This window comes from Tauraco erythrolophus, chromosome 10, assembly GCF_009769465.1.
Source record: "Tauraco erythrolophus isolate bTauEry1 chromosome 10, bTauEry1.pri, whole genome shotgun sequence".
Classification (NCBI taxonomy): Eukaryota; Metazoa; Chordata; class Aves; order Musophagiformes; family Musophagidae; genus Tauraco; species Tauraco erythrolophus.
The window spans coordinates 16,302,374-16,319,550 of NC_141474.1; positions in this window are offsets into that span (position 1 = coordinate 16,302,374).

Consider the following 17,177-nt stretch of genomic DNA (forward strand, 5'->3'; position numbering starts at 1 on the left):
TTTCAACACATATTCATTCTTCATTTTTTATTCAAAGTAGCCATCATATTTCAACAGTTATTAAAGATACCAAAAGGTTGTGAGCGGTCACTAAGTTCTATGTTCTTTACATTAGAGTTACCTTACCAGAAACACTGGCTTTTGACTCCAGAGCTGTTGATCTGAGTTTAGGCAATATTTGGCAAGCAAGCTTAAAAAAAATATTATGACAAAGTAATCTAATATCTCTCTTACACTTTTTTTAATAGTGTTAGCAAATCCACTGGGTCAATAGTCTCACTGTGTGCATAAAATGGTAAACTGCCAAGTACTGGCCGTTAAGTCCTACCTTAATACTTTGTGAGGTTTTGGAGTAGACAGAAGGAAAAAAAAAACACACAAAAAAAACAGAGGTTTAATTATCCCTGCATTACCAAAATCCAAAATCTTCTGTCGTAAATAGGGCCTTATTGGAAACAAACTGTAGGATGAAAAAGCCCTGGGATATTCACTAATTGCAGAATGGCAATCAGACGCTATGGCTATCAGACTGTTGCCAGTCTGAATGGGATATATGTAACCCTCTGTTTTACCAGAAGAGTTTTTCCAGCAGAGAAGTATTAGTGGCTTTGTGCAAGTCTTCATCAGGGTTATTGGAAAAATGTGAGTCACCCATGTTAATGAAAGGAGAAGTGAAGGTTTCACAAGTGCAAAAAGGAGCTAGCAGTTTGATCAGGAAATAGAGATCCCATCTGACAGAAAAAAAAAAATCAGGGAGCTTAACTGGTTTAAAATAACACATGAAGATGCCCAAGCTATGATCTCTATATATGTGCACAGAAGAAAAACAAAAATGAGGGGAAAAAAACCTCTTCAGGTTAAAACCAACTTTGAGCACAAGAAGAAATGAGTGTAAGGGGACTACCAGTACTTTTAGGCTGATTCTCAATGGAATTGAGTAACTATTAGAGTAATCACACTTTTGAACAGTCTTATAGTAGGAGTAAAAAAAAAAGTTCCTCATGAAATTAAGCATTTTATGAAAGATTGTATGATTTGGCATCTGCAATAGTGTCAAAATCCCCACACCTCTATGGTCCAACTTTTTTGATACACATCCCAGTATAACAGCATATTCATTGCTAAGTTCCAGTCATAGCAAGCATACTTACGCAGTTGCCTTTTTGTCAAAGCTTTTAGGGAAAGTATACATTGGATTAAAATGAAATTCAAAATCAAGGGGAAAATGGTATGATAACAAAATTTGATCTCTTAGAATTCTTTCAACACGTGTTTTTAAAGTATTACCATCAGTAAACTTTGGCAGCTATGATCATAGTTAGGCTGCGTTGAATAATCTTTTAACAGGAAGATACTGGAACGTTAAAGGTAATTCACTAGGTACTGCAGACGGCAACAACGTAAATCAGGAATTAAATCCACAGCAGGATTACCGTAAATCCTTTTTTGTTACAATTAGCCTGGTTCAGTTTTGGATTGCTGCCGCAGAAGACTATTTCAGGACAAGTTCTGATTACCCTTTTTAACCATCTTTGTTGTGATTCCAATGATTCAGCCGTCATCTAATTCATTGGTTTTCTCTTTATCTACCAAAGCAACAGATTCTCTCAAATACCTTAAGGAGAAGCAAGGTACTTGAATACTCCATTTTTTTACTGGCTGCACGACTAATCTGAAAGTTATATTATTAATAAAACCCCCACAACTTATTAAATCTCCTATGGCTATGAAAGCCTGAGGACTATGAAATCCCTGTGATTATTTGGTGTATAAGCAGGTATGACTGCTTATATTTGCATATCACTATGAAACTAGCTAAATAGTATCTACTGTGGTTAATCTGAATTAGCAATACAGTAGAAGACGTACAAGAAAACCAAACAGAAGATAGACTTTTAAAGTCATAACATGCACTTATCCTCTCACCCATGGAAAAATCATTCTGAGGAAGGGCACACAGATAACCAGCTATAGCAAGTGCAATACTTAAGAGAAAAAAATGACAACACAGAGTAAATCACATTGCTAACTATGGAGATCACTGCCAAAACAAGCAACAAAACACATAACTGAAAAAAAGAGAGGGAAGGTGACGGAGAGAGAACTGCACAACAAACCAATCATGAAGAAATAAAACTTAGAGCGAATCTAAGCAAACTGCAGCCAGATGTTTTGGGCTAGACAGTACAATTTACTTAGAGGTCTGTGTTGAGGGCATGACTCAGCTGCATTTTATCAAGCAATTGTCACACACCATCTATTACAGTTGTATAGTTTTTTTTCTGTTGTGAAACTAGTCCTTATTTCTCACCTTGCCCCCTAAGATGACAAGGGCTGGGGCACATCAATTTGACAAGCCCTAGTCTGTCTAGAATACCCTACTATTAGCTCACCAGAAGAAATAAAGTTGTTCTTGAGTCTCCACGCTACGCTTTGAGACATGTCCTTGTGTGAGTCATGAAACAAGACCAGAGAGAAACTCTCTACGTGCACTCACCCATACTTATCTCTAAAATGGTCTGTTGCAATTTTCTCTGAAGGGCAAGGTAGTATCTATGAGCAGATGCAGCACACACAAAAAAGTGTCATTAAGCAATAAATATTATCTTGATCATTTTCTCTATTAGTGCCAAGAGCTTGTAATCTCAAGTGGAATGTGTATTTATTATAACTTACACACCCAAAAGTATCTCACTGAGGTCATGAATTCCAACTAACATTACATTGAGTAAATAAAATTTCTTTTATCTTACTAAGGTGGAACATTTCCTATAGGTCTATTTGTCTCACTACAGTTGTGAGGTACAAGCTCATTCTTTTGTCATTCTGCTTTAGTATTTTATTTCAAGTGATCCACAATTCCTTGGGCTTCAGTCTACTTTGGTTCCACTTACATCTACTGGCTGCGATTTACTGACTACAAATACATAATTTTCATTACAGTGATTAAAATTTTGTTTTGAATTTTATCAATGTGCCAAGATTAGAACTTCAAATGTCACTCAGGATGCAAGTTAGCCTAGACAACATTTAGCGTTATCAGAAGTCATCAAAAGTCCTATAAATGCAGTACTAGTTGAAGTTATTTCCTATTATGGTGACATATTTGAAGTTATCACTTCATTTAAATTTGTGACATTTTACTCAATGAAGCAAGAAAACTCATACTGAGCCCTAACCTTTTCCCTGTAAATTGAAGGTGGGAAAGCATGCTAGTAGACATCTAAGGAGGAACATAGGATAGATGTTCCATACAAAGAAAAGAAAAATGTGAAAAACAGTGCAGATTTAGAGCTAAGAAAATTTGTTAAAGATATGCAGTATTGCAGTATGCCACAGCAGCAGTGGTCAGCTGACAGGGCGTACTATGTAGGAACAACATGGTTAGGTTCCTCAGTCTACAGCTTAGTCACAAATGCCCCCAGAACACTGCATTTGACAAATAAAGGGCTTTCAGGAACTACAACAGATATCCTCAAGGAGAAGAACAATTGACATTTATTGCAGTCTTCCAGTACTTAAAGGGGGCCTACAGGAAAGCTGGAGAGGAACTTTTTACGAGGGCATATAGTGATAGGACAAGGGGCAATGGATTTAAACTGAAAGCGGGTAGATTTAGATTAGATATAAGAAAGAAATTTTTCACTCAGAGGATGGTGAGGCACTGGAACAGGTTGCCCAGAGAAGTTGTAGATGCCCCATCCCTGGAAGTGTTCAAGGCCAGGCTGGATGAGGCTTTGGGCAACCTGGTGTAGTGAAGGATTTCTCTGCCCATGGCAGGGGGATTGGAACTAGATGATCTTTGAGGTCCCTTCCAACCCTAACCATTCTATGATTCTATGACATCAGAGTTAGAATTTAGCACTGACTATGTGATGACTACAGAAAAAGTAATAGAGACACTTAAAAAATAATAAATACCTAAAACAGTAGTGAGAATGCTTGGAGATGTCTAAGGAAGTACTAGCAGAAATAAAGGAGAGAAATTGAAGAAAATTATTATGGGTAAATACTATAAGATCTTTTCATGTAAAGTAGAAGCCTAAGGAAATGCTATAGCCAGGAGCAATTATGTTTTTATAGAGGCAGGGACTACATCACCCAAAAGACATAAAAGCTAGAGAAAAATCTATGACTTCCTACAGTTATTGTAGGACAAGCACAGGAAAAATTATTCTGGACTACTAACAGGCCAGAATGTTGCCTATTGGTGGGGAGAACTGTGAAAGGATTTTGTAGATGGCTGAAAATAAAACATTCAAGTAACAAAACAGTATCTTTTCCTTTCTGTTTCACTTAGTTATGATACAAAGAGGGAGAAAAAATCCTAATTGTTTGTGACTGAAATTATTGTTAGTCTGTTAAAGCAGACCTGTACTGAGAAAGAATGGATCTTGAAAATCATTGTTTTACAAAAGAATAACAGTAAACACAGATGAAAGATTACTATACAAGTGCAGTGATTTTAGCCTGTGTTGAAGCTAATGTTTTACCGTGATATTACAGCTCTAGGACAGATTAATGTGGTTTGTCATTTAGATATCTAGCATTTTTCTGTATCTCATGCTTCAGCACATCCAGTGATTCTATAAATCAGCCATCAGATATAACTGCTATTATTTCTTAAGCAAAACACGTTTCAGACTCTGCAGAGATCAGAACCCCTCCTACCTCATTCCAAAGTAAGCCATAAGAATAAGAACAGAGCAGTAGTACAACTGATCATAGAGTCCCACTAACTGACCTGGTTTGCCATGAATCATAAAGCCTAAACTGCTTTTAAAAACACTGCTTTCTTCTGAGTTTTTGAAGTATTCTCAGCCAAGCCCCTACAAACCATGGAATGATTCTTCTCTTAGAAGCCTCTTTGGGACAGGCAAGGAAAACAGCTTCTGTCTGCCTTTCTACAAAATAAGCCCAAACAAACAAAAAACCCCAAACAATCCTGCTTCCTACTCACCCCTTACCATGTTTTATCTGGCTCGCAGGACAATGGTTTTCACAAGCAAACTGCTGAAACATCAAGGATGTTATCTCTAATTGAAACCTACCAACACTCTCATTTATCTTCTTTCGCAACAACTGAATTTGTCAAGCTGCTCCACTGAGAAGCATTAGTAGCAACAGCTGGTCTTGCTTACTCTTGGGACAGCTGCTGACCCACACAGCTGAAATGGAAGGGTTTTTTTATTACAGTGCTACTATCTTTCCTCCAACCTGAAAGAACTCCTTCCTCCTTTGTTTGGCCAGGGTGTGGTTTGCTAATCCATGGCACTGCCTGTAGATTGATCAGCTCAAAACCTTGCAAATCTGAGCAACAAGATTTTACATCTAACCTGGTCTTCATGGTGAACTTTTACCAATAAAATCCTTTGTGTATTATAGACTAACAATATTGCTTCAGAACCTTGTCTATCTAGTGACATTGCAGTCTCTGGGGTAAATCTATGATTTAAGCTTATGTTCTGGAATTGCAAACATATATGTGTCTTCTACTGGCATACTGGTCATCTCCTTTCAGTTAGTAAATAACTGAAACTTCTTTACAAAGCCGATCCTTTAAAACAATAACAACCGTGAGCCTCAGTGTAAAAGCTGGTACTGGAGGAAATGTCGTTTTGTTGGGAAGAGCAACCTTTGGCTGTAAGCATCTCTTGTTCCAGTTCCCTGGCAAGCCTCATTAGCAAATTACTAATGTTCCTAGAAAAAGATAGATAAAGGATTCTTAAAATCCTCTCCTACTCTGCATAGCTTTCTTTGCAGATCACTTCATCCTAGTCTATGTTCCACTGATCTCAACATATTTACAGTATGGTGAGTATTTGGCCCAGATATCCTGGGATTTTTTAGGATGCAGCCAAGAATGCTGTACAATCCTTATGCACTCCCTACAATGACAGGAAACTAAATGCGAGTCATGGGCTATGCCTTTATTCTCACAGTGTAGGCAGTCTTGTCATTACAGATTTTTGTATGGTACAGATAAACGTAAAGTTTGAAGACTAGTGAAAATGCAATTAAAACATTTTTGTAGCTCTGTAAGAAACAATTCTCAAGATTTGACTACACTACAAATTACCTGATGGTCATAGAAGTAAGTAAAATTAATCTGATTTTTAAAAATCATTTAAATTTTAATCAGTACCCTTATCTATCTTCTTTATCCTGTCAATAAAAATAGTTAAATATCTCAAGATCATATTTTCGTGTTTTGTATGCCTATTGCTCTACTTGTCTGTCCTTACAGTTACTAAAAATAAAACTATTGATATAATGGTAAATTTTTAAGTCACATACAGATTAGACAAAGCCACTTATATATCTAAGGCAGCTGCAGTGCAAACTCCACTTATTTCACTAGCTTCTTGTTTGCCGTCTCCCCCCTGCCCCAAACAAAACCATAGTTCTAAGGCCTTCGTTATCTTTCTGTATCTGTCACACATATACTGAAATATTCTTCACTACAATCTTTCTGCAGAAAGAATATTTGCATTGTTAAACATCTTTAAATTGAAAAGATAATTTGTTACTCTGGTATGAATCAGAGAAAGTGGTTTATAAAATATCAGCAGGGAGCAAAGTTAAAGGACCAAGAAAGCAGGTTTTACCCTCTGGCTACCAAAAATAAAGGAATACCAGAAATATATGAATCAAAAGATGCAAAACAGAATTATCAGTGAGACAGGAAGAAAAAAAGAAGAAAAAAAAACCAAAACAAAGAGTGGTTTACAGATACAATAATTACTCATTTTAGGTAGAACAGGCAAAATTTGGATTGTAACACCTAAATTAACTCATTTCAAAGAAAAGTAGATTTGTGATTACCGACACAAGTGCAACTTTAAAGATTATTTGCTAACAAGGAGAAAACATTCAAATCAAATGCCTGAACAACTTTTCACAGGCTTTTTTCATCATGGTTCACCTAAATAACAAGCCCCCTTAGGGTGTTAATTTAGTATGAAATCAAGGTATATAATTCTACAGCACAATCAGACAAGTTTATCTGTAGTAGAATCTCAATTTGCATCATTAATTTTCACTAGTATTGCTTTCCATCCTGATCAATCATACAAAGCACTTACATCACTGAGGTGAGCAGTCAGCTGCACCAATAACTTCTTTCCTTTCAATTCACATCTCAACTACCTCACATATCTTAGATTTGTAGTTATTAGTGGTTGTACTTTTAATCCAAATGTGTAGAAACATAACTGTAAATGATTATATATTATTTCAAAAATCCCCAACGGATTTTCTATCTATATCAGCCCTATAGTTTCTTTTGCCACTGAATTGATTTATGATGTTTTTTCAATATACTAAAACTAAAGACAGTCCTGTGAAATACTTCCAGAAATTAAAGTTTAGAATAGGGATACGAAAAAACCATGGATTTAAAGTTCCAACTGCTCTTTTTAGGCAATTTTATTCAGCCAATACAGGAATTAAATCCAGCTTCTCACTATTTGTCTGTAACATGGAAAATGACCACTCCTAGGCTTCTAGCTACAGCAAAAGGTAGAAAAATGAAACTGTGGGCAGAAAAAAAAAAAAAAGAAAGATTGATTTGAGGAAGTTTTAGTGACCTTTCAGCTAATAGTATAATATTACAGTGCTTGGTCATGGAGCAGTGCCAATAAGTTCCAGAAATGGACTGAATTCTCCTCTTGTCTAATTCACCTGTACAGTTATTTATTAAGCCATTACTACCTCATTGATTTGTATCATCTCAATCTAGTCATAGCTGTAATATATGGTGTATATTGGATGCTGTTACACTAAAATGTAGCCTAATAAAGAGATAGAAAATACTTGCCTGTGAGATCACAAATGCTTCCTGTGAGCTTCAGCAACTTTCAACAGATTTCAGACTAAGCTACTACTGCTTAGATTATACTAAAAAACCTCAGTCAGAGACAACCATGCTGATACAAAGACATCTGAAATTTTAACATTATACCAGATAAAAGGTATTTTGAGGAACCACCGTTTTTTATTATAAAGTAACATCCCAGTGATTTCAGTATCTCCGTGTTTTGCACATCTTTTGTACTCTTCCTATCCCTTGTACCTTCCCCATTCTGAAAATTTCAGATATCTGATCTCTTACAGAAAGGTTTCACTTCTCTCTGACAGATACAAAATGTTCGGAAGAGGTCAGTATGGTTTATCCTGTTATGTAGAAGCTGACAGGAAACAGAAAATGCCATTTATGGCTCCCAATCCACTTAAACTTACCTTGAAAGCTACTAATTTCATTCCAGAAGACGTGAGAAATTGATGGAAGTGCCAGTACATCCTTAAATAGGCCAAGATACATTCTGCATTGCAGTCATCATATAAGCAGTGTCAGACGGTGTTACTGGGCTGACAGTGTAATACATGCCTTTTGTAACATGAATTACAGACACTTCTTTAATATGGGAGAGATTCTGTATCACCAGTTTCACCACTTACTCCTGAACTCAAGCCCAGCTCTGAAGTTGAACAGACATTTTTATAATGTTTATCAGCAACATTTCTTTAAGGATAAAAGGCTCTAAAATGTAATGGTATTCACTAGTCACTGTGTGAATTCTCTGCTGAAAAAAAACCACCTTTTTTCTTTTTTTGGAAATGCAGTGAAGAAGAGTCAAGTTACATATAACCAAAATCTAAGCGCATGCACAGTAAATTGCTACAAACCTTCAGTCTGGTTGCTTTAAGACAGAGTGTAGAGGAAGAAAAGAACATAAATTTCTGGCTGAGACTTAAGCCTTTTGGCAAGGAAGATGTCTTCTTTTCCTTTCCTGTACCCACCACCTTTAAGAACTGCTTCTGAACTATGATCATTCTCATTCTTAAAGTATTAGTTGGCAATGTAAATGAGATTTACTACTGTTCCAAGTGGTCTTGATTTCTGTTACATAAAATCTTGTTTGATAATTAGAGCCTCAGAGTGATACATGTCAGCTATTTTCCCATCAGTGGCTGACAATCATTGATAGAGTTTTGTATGCATACATAGGCTTTTACACACAAAGACTTAGAAGAACTTTTGAAAACTTACTCCAATGGTTCCTTTAAAGAAAGAAGTCAAGATGTATGTCTGGAGGAAAATAAAAGGTGTCTGAAGAAAAAGCAGATTGAAATGTTGTAGAAAATACAGAATGAGAAAGGAAAAAGAAAACAAAGAGGAGAATGGTACAAGCATTATTATGTTTTCAATGTGAGGGTACAACCTCATGTGGGTTAAAGTAATGCAGTAGAATAACATGGTATAATTTCAAAGCAAAATTCAGGTAAGCTGGCTACTAACTGGAGGAATCTATGGACTTAAAGCTGAGACAATCCTTTTCATTAGACTGCAGAAAACAACAGACCTCCTCTGGCTAGAGGATCCCACGTGTCTACCTTGCTATTGATGGTGGACAGCTTACTGAGCTTGATGATCTCAGCCCTGACCTCTTTTCTCACTTGCTTCCTTGTCTTGCTTGCATGTGGAATTCCCACTTCCAGTTTGTATTCTAAATAAATGTAAGATTGTAGATAGAGACTTCAGGAAATCACAGTCCTGAAAATGAACAAATTCAGCAACAGTTGGCACAGATCCACCACTCCACTTGCAAACATGATGCTCCCTTAACTGCTCATTGAGTTTGAATGCCACTCCTTAAAGAAGATTTATAGAAAATCTAAGAAGAGAAAATGAGATCTCTGTACAGATAAATATTTTGACTGTGAATCTGGATTTATGCTGAGAATTTTTGCTGATACGGTTAGACCTGATTAACTTTCTCGGCCAAAGGCTTTCTATATAGTTGTCTGCATGTTCCAGCCTTGCTGTTATAGGTCAGTTCACTTGCCTGGCACAAGTAACCCCTACAGGAAAAAACAAGTTAAAACCAGATGTAATTAATATATCTTTGGCTTATTTTTCTTATATTAATTATCCTTATGTCTGAAAAGCAAATTATTGTAAAAAATTTCACCTGGAACTACTGTTGCAGGATAAATAGGAAGGATAAATATTTATCCTATTGAAGGATAAATAAAGTTAAGGATACAAAAATAATCTAATGTTAATTCTGTCTCCATTGTACTTAACAGTATCTGTTACTCTCTGCTTCTATACTGACAGAGAGAGAACTGGGGGAGTTGGTGGAACAGACACCTGAAAGGAGCTGGAGAACCCAGCAGGGTGAAGGCAATTAAAACCACAACTAATAGGAGAATTAGTTGCTGAGAAAAAACTATGGAAATGTGTAGAACACAAGCCATATTTGCCAAATAATCAAGGCAAAATGTAGAGCTATTATAGACACTAATTAGAGTGTCAGTTTAACTTAACAGCATTTTTATCCACAGCATTCCTTTTTAAATAACAGACTTTTCTTTCAGAATTAAATTAGGACGAGTTATGAGTGTAAGTTACAGATGGCAGAGAAATGAGAGATGGAGAAAGAGATTTATAAAAGCTGGTCCCCTGCCTGCCTATCTCACATGGGAGTCTACACTGCTGATCATTGGCAAAATAACCAAAGAGTTAGAACAAAATTTGCCTGTTTCTTTCCCGGCAGCAAGAAAATGTATTTCCCTGTGTAATTCTGTTAGTTTCTTTCGGCTTCTTATTTCTTCTGTGCCACCAAGTCTAAGACCAAGAAAGCCTCTGACTCCATCCTTTCTTTCAAGTAGCACATAAAAGCTTTTGTAAGTCTAGTATTTTTTGTTTGTCAGATTCCTGGTTCAAATGAATCATTGAGCAATGCATTGGTCAATTCATAGGCAAAGCAGCCCATGTTTATATTCAAAAAGTGTCTGTGTTCTAGTTCCTAGTGCTACCTCCTTTCTTTCCTAGAAAATGAATGTATCATAATCATATGAAGGTTTAGGAATTAGCATGAGCAATGAAAGAGAAAATTTTCAGTACATGCTTGAGACAAAAACCTTGTTACAGAATCAAAACTCGATAACTTAGATGTTAAAAATCAAACTTAGTTGTATATTTTTCACACCACTACAGATGACTTCCCAATTAATTCAGTCAGTCTTTTCAAACAAAGTAACAAAGAATAAACGCTCACTGAACTTTGAATGAGTTTGGGTTTTAGACAAGAATCTGTAAAGTATTCAGAAATATTTAAGAAAGAAGAAGAGAAGGACTGGAGACAATCTTTCGGATTCTGGGGACATAGTTTTGGACTTGACACAAGATAGCAAGTCTGCTTATAAGCAGAATTGTTCAGTAAGAGTTCAAAGACTGTATCAAAAGAGTGGAGGCTGAAATGTAGCCAATTCTGGCCTCTCTTACTGGAATTCCACCTCCCCCATTGAATGACTGCCTCTGCCTGGCAGTACCATGTGTTTGAAAAGGTAACACCGGGTTCAAATTCCTCCTGAGATTTTAAAATTCCAAGGTGATATAGGCTCAGCACAAGCCTCTGCTCTATGTCAGGAGGCGCCTATGCCAAACATGCCTTTCAGAATAAGAGGAGAGTGGGAGGAAAGGATCCTGTGAAACATTTGAAAAATGCAGTTCAAGATTTTGTTCCCCTAGGTAGATTTTATGTTTTAATTGCAAGACTTTGAAGCTCTAAAAACTCCAATCAAGTTAATAACAAAACAAAGTAATATTTAAGATTGGAATCAGGTGATCTAGAAATATATTCTTCTTTTTTTCTAAATCATCTCAGGAAAATTCATCAGGAGTGATCATGACAAAAAACCAAACCAAACAAAACAAACAAACAAAACAAAACAACTTAGGAAATGTAAATGCTATCAAGGACTGCAACAGCAGGTCCACAGTCTGTTTTACACTTCTTGGGACTGCTGATCAATCAGCACACTGTTATCTGCCTTCAATGTCTTGCAATATTGCACAAAATAGCACAATATTGTATTTAACAAAGGAAAAGACCAGCATAGATGCCACAGATCATTCACAAGGAAAGGAAAAGCTATGCATACATAGATAAATATTTTCAAATCTTTCCATATCTATGAAAAACTAATGTTCTGCTAGAGCAAGCAAAGAGTTGTCATTGAGTTGAAATTCAATGTACACCCTGGCCTTTATCGGCACAAAGGCATCTATGCAGAAACTATGCAAGCTGTACAATCAGGTTTTTTCCCTGCATATAGGGCTTGCACTAGAAAATGGGAAGTACCTGCAACAAGATTAACTGCTGGATACACATGCATGTGATTCAGCATGAGGTATACTGCGCTGTACCTATACACCTGTATGAATGCAAGCATGCTTCTGCATCATTGTCAGACACCTCATTCTATTTGCTTCCCTCTTTTTATGTCCTCTCTCCAAAAGCCAGTGAAAAAAAAAAGTAACAATTACACTGAATAGTAGGGGAAGACTGTACTTTCTTTGAATACTCTTTGAACATTAGACTTATTTGGTATCTGAGAAGTTAGAAGAGGAGACAAGTCAAGCAATCCTGCTTTCAACCCTCTTCTCAGACAGTTTGCCCTGTATCTGCTGAACTGCTGCTATTTTTTTTAGTGAACTGGACTTCATTACATAAGCACAAAATCCCATTTTATTTTCATGAACACTACTCAAGAACTTACGAACTCAATTTCTCAAGTTGATAAGCATCATGACATTTCCTTCTGAAATTCCTCTGTCTCTGTCATGCATTTTTAATTCAATTGCACTTCTGTGACATGAAAAGCATGTAAAATGCCATTCAAGTCAAATGTGATGACAGAAAATGCTGGGTTTGTTTTTATTTTTTTTTAACCAGATCTAGTAAATAATTTGCTATATAATGATTTAGAAGCTATTTTGGAAATGAAGAAGTACTGCACAGTAACATCTATTGTAACTTAGAAGGCTTAGGAGAATACTACAGTTTGTCCTACTTGCTATAACTTCTGGGTTGTGGTGATGATTAAACCTTTCTTTTGAAGAGATGTCTTCTGTGCATCCTGTTCAGAAAAATCTGGTTCTCAATGAACAATGAACACTTTATTCAACTGTGTACCTATAGGCAATATTCAACCTCTAATTCTTCTAGGTCATAAACCCCAGATGTAGAAAATGGTTAAGGGCTGTTTCTTCATAGGGAGGACCTGGAAAATCTGTGGGTTTCCCCTTCTGCATGCTCTTATTCCATATCACAGTATTTGTTATCAAAGTAGGTTAAGCTGACTGGTGCAGGTGTACACTGAACGTCAAATAAAAGTGGTTATGTGGAAAGCTAGACTTCAGACAAGCATTACCTACAGCTCAGATGATTTCATTAGTGTCTTCTGTCATTAATCTGTGTCCAGGATGGACAACTACTTACAAGGATTCTACAGATAACACTCCCCTGAGGTTATCACATTCTGTAGATGAAAAATAGTTTTTCTTCACAGCTTTGTCCCTAACCTCTTAATGTAAATTTTAGATGTATTTGTGCCAGCGTCAGAATAAGTCCTAAGACCCTGCTTTATAAACTTGAAAAAGTCTGAAAGCCTTTGCCAAGTCTTTAGGAGTTATTAGGCAACAATTCCTAGAATCATAGAATGATTTGGGTTGGGAGGGACCTTAAAGATCATCTAGTTTCAATGCCCCTGCCACAGGCAGGGACACCTTCCACTAGATCAGGTTGCTCAAAGCCTCATCCAGCCTGGTCTTGAACACTTCCAGGGATGGGGCAGCCACAACTTATCTGGGCAACCATAAGCAAACACATATAAACTAATGATTAGCCACAAAATTCAGGGCCTGTAGCATTTGAGATAATTTTAGAATTCTTTTTATAAAGGAATCTTTATTGCAGAATTGCAATCTGTTTTAATAGATGCTGTATCATTTGTTTGTTTACAGTTTATTGTGTGTGTCTTGTATGTTATGTTCTGCTAAAAAGAAAGGGAGAAAAAGAATGAGTGAGAGGCATAGCAAGGAGGAGCCTGCAATAAAAGCAGAGAATGAGAAACTGCTGAGAAGATCAAAGAGTGAACATAGAACCAACTATCCAAACTGAGTTTAAAAAAACTTTTTTCTAGGGGCCTACAGGGACTCTGTCAAGTTTACTACTATGCAGGAAAGATTGTGGGGACAAGCACAAACCTAGAGGACAGAAATGTGTTTTGCAGGAAAGAAAGAGAAGAGAACTTTAATTTACCATGCACTTTCATTTCTCTTCTGCCTTATTCTACATTATCCTACTTAAAGAGTGAATAGTTATGATTTTGTCTAAATCCAAGTTAGTTTTGAATTTATAAACCCCTTCAAAGTGCTAGAGTACTCAGCATTTGGGAAAGACCTAGGCGATAGAACTTCAAAGTTTCCACTAACCTGGGGACCTGCCACCAGCAGACACGATACTTATCACTAGTTCATTAAAGAATTGAGGAGCCTAAGTTTGTAATTGGAAGCTTACAGGGCGATGGTTTTGATTGTCTAGCTGTCTTAGACAGCCAAGGAGTATTTTCTCGTTATATAAAAGGTACTTTTCCTCCCATACTAATAATTGTTGTATCAATTAGATACCAACCACACTGTTTAAATCAAAAGGAACCATTAGGCGGCAGGGGAAGAGATACATAGTCCAAGATGTTCCCGCTGGTATCAGCAGGAGTCAGTATGGCCCAGCATGGTTTAGATGGTGGAGACTGATACCAAGAAACAAAAACTGATCTGATATTACTCTGAATTTAAATATAATGAGGAAAGAACAATCATAATTGGACTCAAATAAAATCAGTTTTTCAAACTTAAAAATGTAGGCTATCTCTAGCTGTTAATAGAATAATATGAAATTACACATTCTTTATAAGCAAAAGCATTTGAAATTCAGACTGATCAATGTTCTTCATTTTTAGGTTTTCTTTGTTCTAAGGAAAACATTCAACCTAAGAACCTATTTACCTATGTACTTTACATTCCATTCAAATACACTCACAAAGCTCCAAACACAGCTAATCAAACAGCTGCATGTCAAAGTTAACAGTTTGGAATGCCAGCGTTTAGGCTTTACAAGAGACCCTAACTTGACTCCTAAGCATTAAAATACAAAATACAATGACACAGTTGTTTTAAAATCCTTGAGACTTTCAGGTTTCCACATTCAGCACTTTGCTACAAACCACACAGTTTTTCTAGCTAAATACTGGTTACTGGAAGTTTTCCCTCCCCCTTTCTTTACTAACTCCTAGATCAATTCACACAGGTCAGTAGGAGTGCAGCCTGTTAGCCCTCTGATATGGTGGAAGAATTCATTTGAGTGCTGGCTGCTACAGGAGGGCTGCTCCCCATACAGGAATGTAACGCCATAGTTCCTACCAGTTTATGCTGCAATCGTCCTTAAACTGGTGGAGTTAGAATTGTTTTTGACGTTCAAATACAGAAACAGAGCATGTCTGTAAAGACTAGTGTATAGATATTCAAGATTCAACCACTTCAGACCTTCTTAGATCAGACCTAAGATGTTTCTTTCTCTTTAATCAGATAAGCAGCTGATTAGCAACAGTGATGTCCCTCTCTTTGCAGTTTTTTTGGCAGGTCTAGAACTTTAAGATCTCTACACTGGCCTCTATGATTTAAGTGGACAAATAACCTGAAGCAGCAGAGAACAACTAATGAGTGATATGGTCTCTGCTGGTATTTTGTGAATACTATGTGACATCAGAAAACAGCAAGACTCAAATCCTTCTTTCACTCGCGGCACCTGGAAGGTAAAATTCACTCTTTCTTGTCATGATGATGAACTCTGAGCTCAAATCAAATGGTACTGCATCAGCCATTTAAGTCTTTGAATACTTTCTTTGTTCCTTTAAAATAAAACTTCAAGTCTGACATTGGGGCCATAAATGAACTAATTTCAGTAACTATTATGTCTGATTTATGTAACTGTATATTTTTTTTAAATGTAACTTTATAGCAATATTTAATTATTTAGTAAGTTGTGAGCTATTATGTCAAGTTAAATAGATAATACACATAGTGTTTGGATAGTGTTCTTTCCATTGTGATTTTATTAAGGAATAAGATACTTTAGTTGTATTTTTCTCAACAATATACCATTACTTGTTTTCAAAATCTCTAAACAAAAAACCTTTCTTTAACCACATTGAGTAACTAATATTTTATGAAGTATAATTCTAGCTACCATTGGCATGCTTCGTTTTCTGAGGAAAAGAGAAACAAAAAGATATTACATTCCAGTGATTACGATCATATATGTGTTGACTAAATCAATTGCAATACAAACTTACAAAGCTCAAAATAAAGACTGTACTGTGACTGATACATGACAATCATTACAAATCAGCCATTTCCCATCATACAGAAAACTTTCCGAATTTTAAAGGCTGACTACAATCAAGGAGGGAGTCAATGCTGAGTCTTGTAGTAAGCTATAGTAACACACAAACTGCAGCGTGCGACACGACTTAACTAATATTCTTCAAGAAAGAGTAAAAAATGCAGTACTGTGGTGTAACAGAAAGATGACTGAAAGGACACAGCAATCTACCGTCTGAGGCTGGAGAAGCAAAGCTGTATCTACCTAATGTCATTACTGATGCAGAGACTGTAATTTAAAGTACATGACAGTGAAAAATTTAGCACTCCAGTGTTAAACGGGAAATTTTGATATATTTTTAAAACTCAAACTTATGTTTGATAAGCTCATTGACTTTCCCTGGGTGTGATCCACATAACATTATTTGGGAAGTGGAGAAATCATTTCAGAATAAAGCCCCCTGGGCTGTACAACAGATGAGCTACACTGTCATAGCAGTGTAATTCTGTCTGATTACCAAATCCAGAATTCTCATATAGCTAAGTTGATCTATTTTTCAATTATCTTTAATGTACTACCCCCAAGTCAGCAATAAAGGCAACAACAAGAAAGCAATGTAATGTCAAAGACCAGAGATGCAGGTTACTAAAGAAACTCTCAATTTAATTTTGCTGGTTAGCTTTAGCACAGAATGTTTTTTCGTTGTATCAAATTACTCCAAAAGAAAAAGCTGTGTTACAAGATGATTAAACATTATAATAACTAAGTCAAACAGAGTACAGTTTACTTTTTCCTCTCTCACAGTTCCTAAGAATGGGTTTAATGACAGCCAAGGAACTACGTTTATTCAAATTGAAGCTTTGTTTATTTTAACCATCAATTGCCTAACCTTCAAGGCACGCTCACACCAAATATTTTTAAAGAACATTGAATTTGACTTCC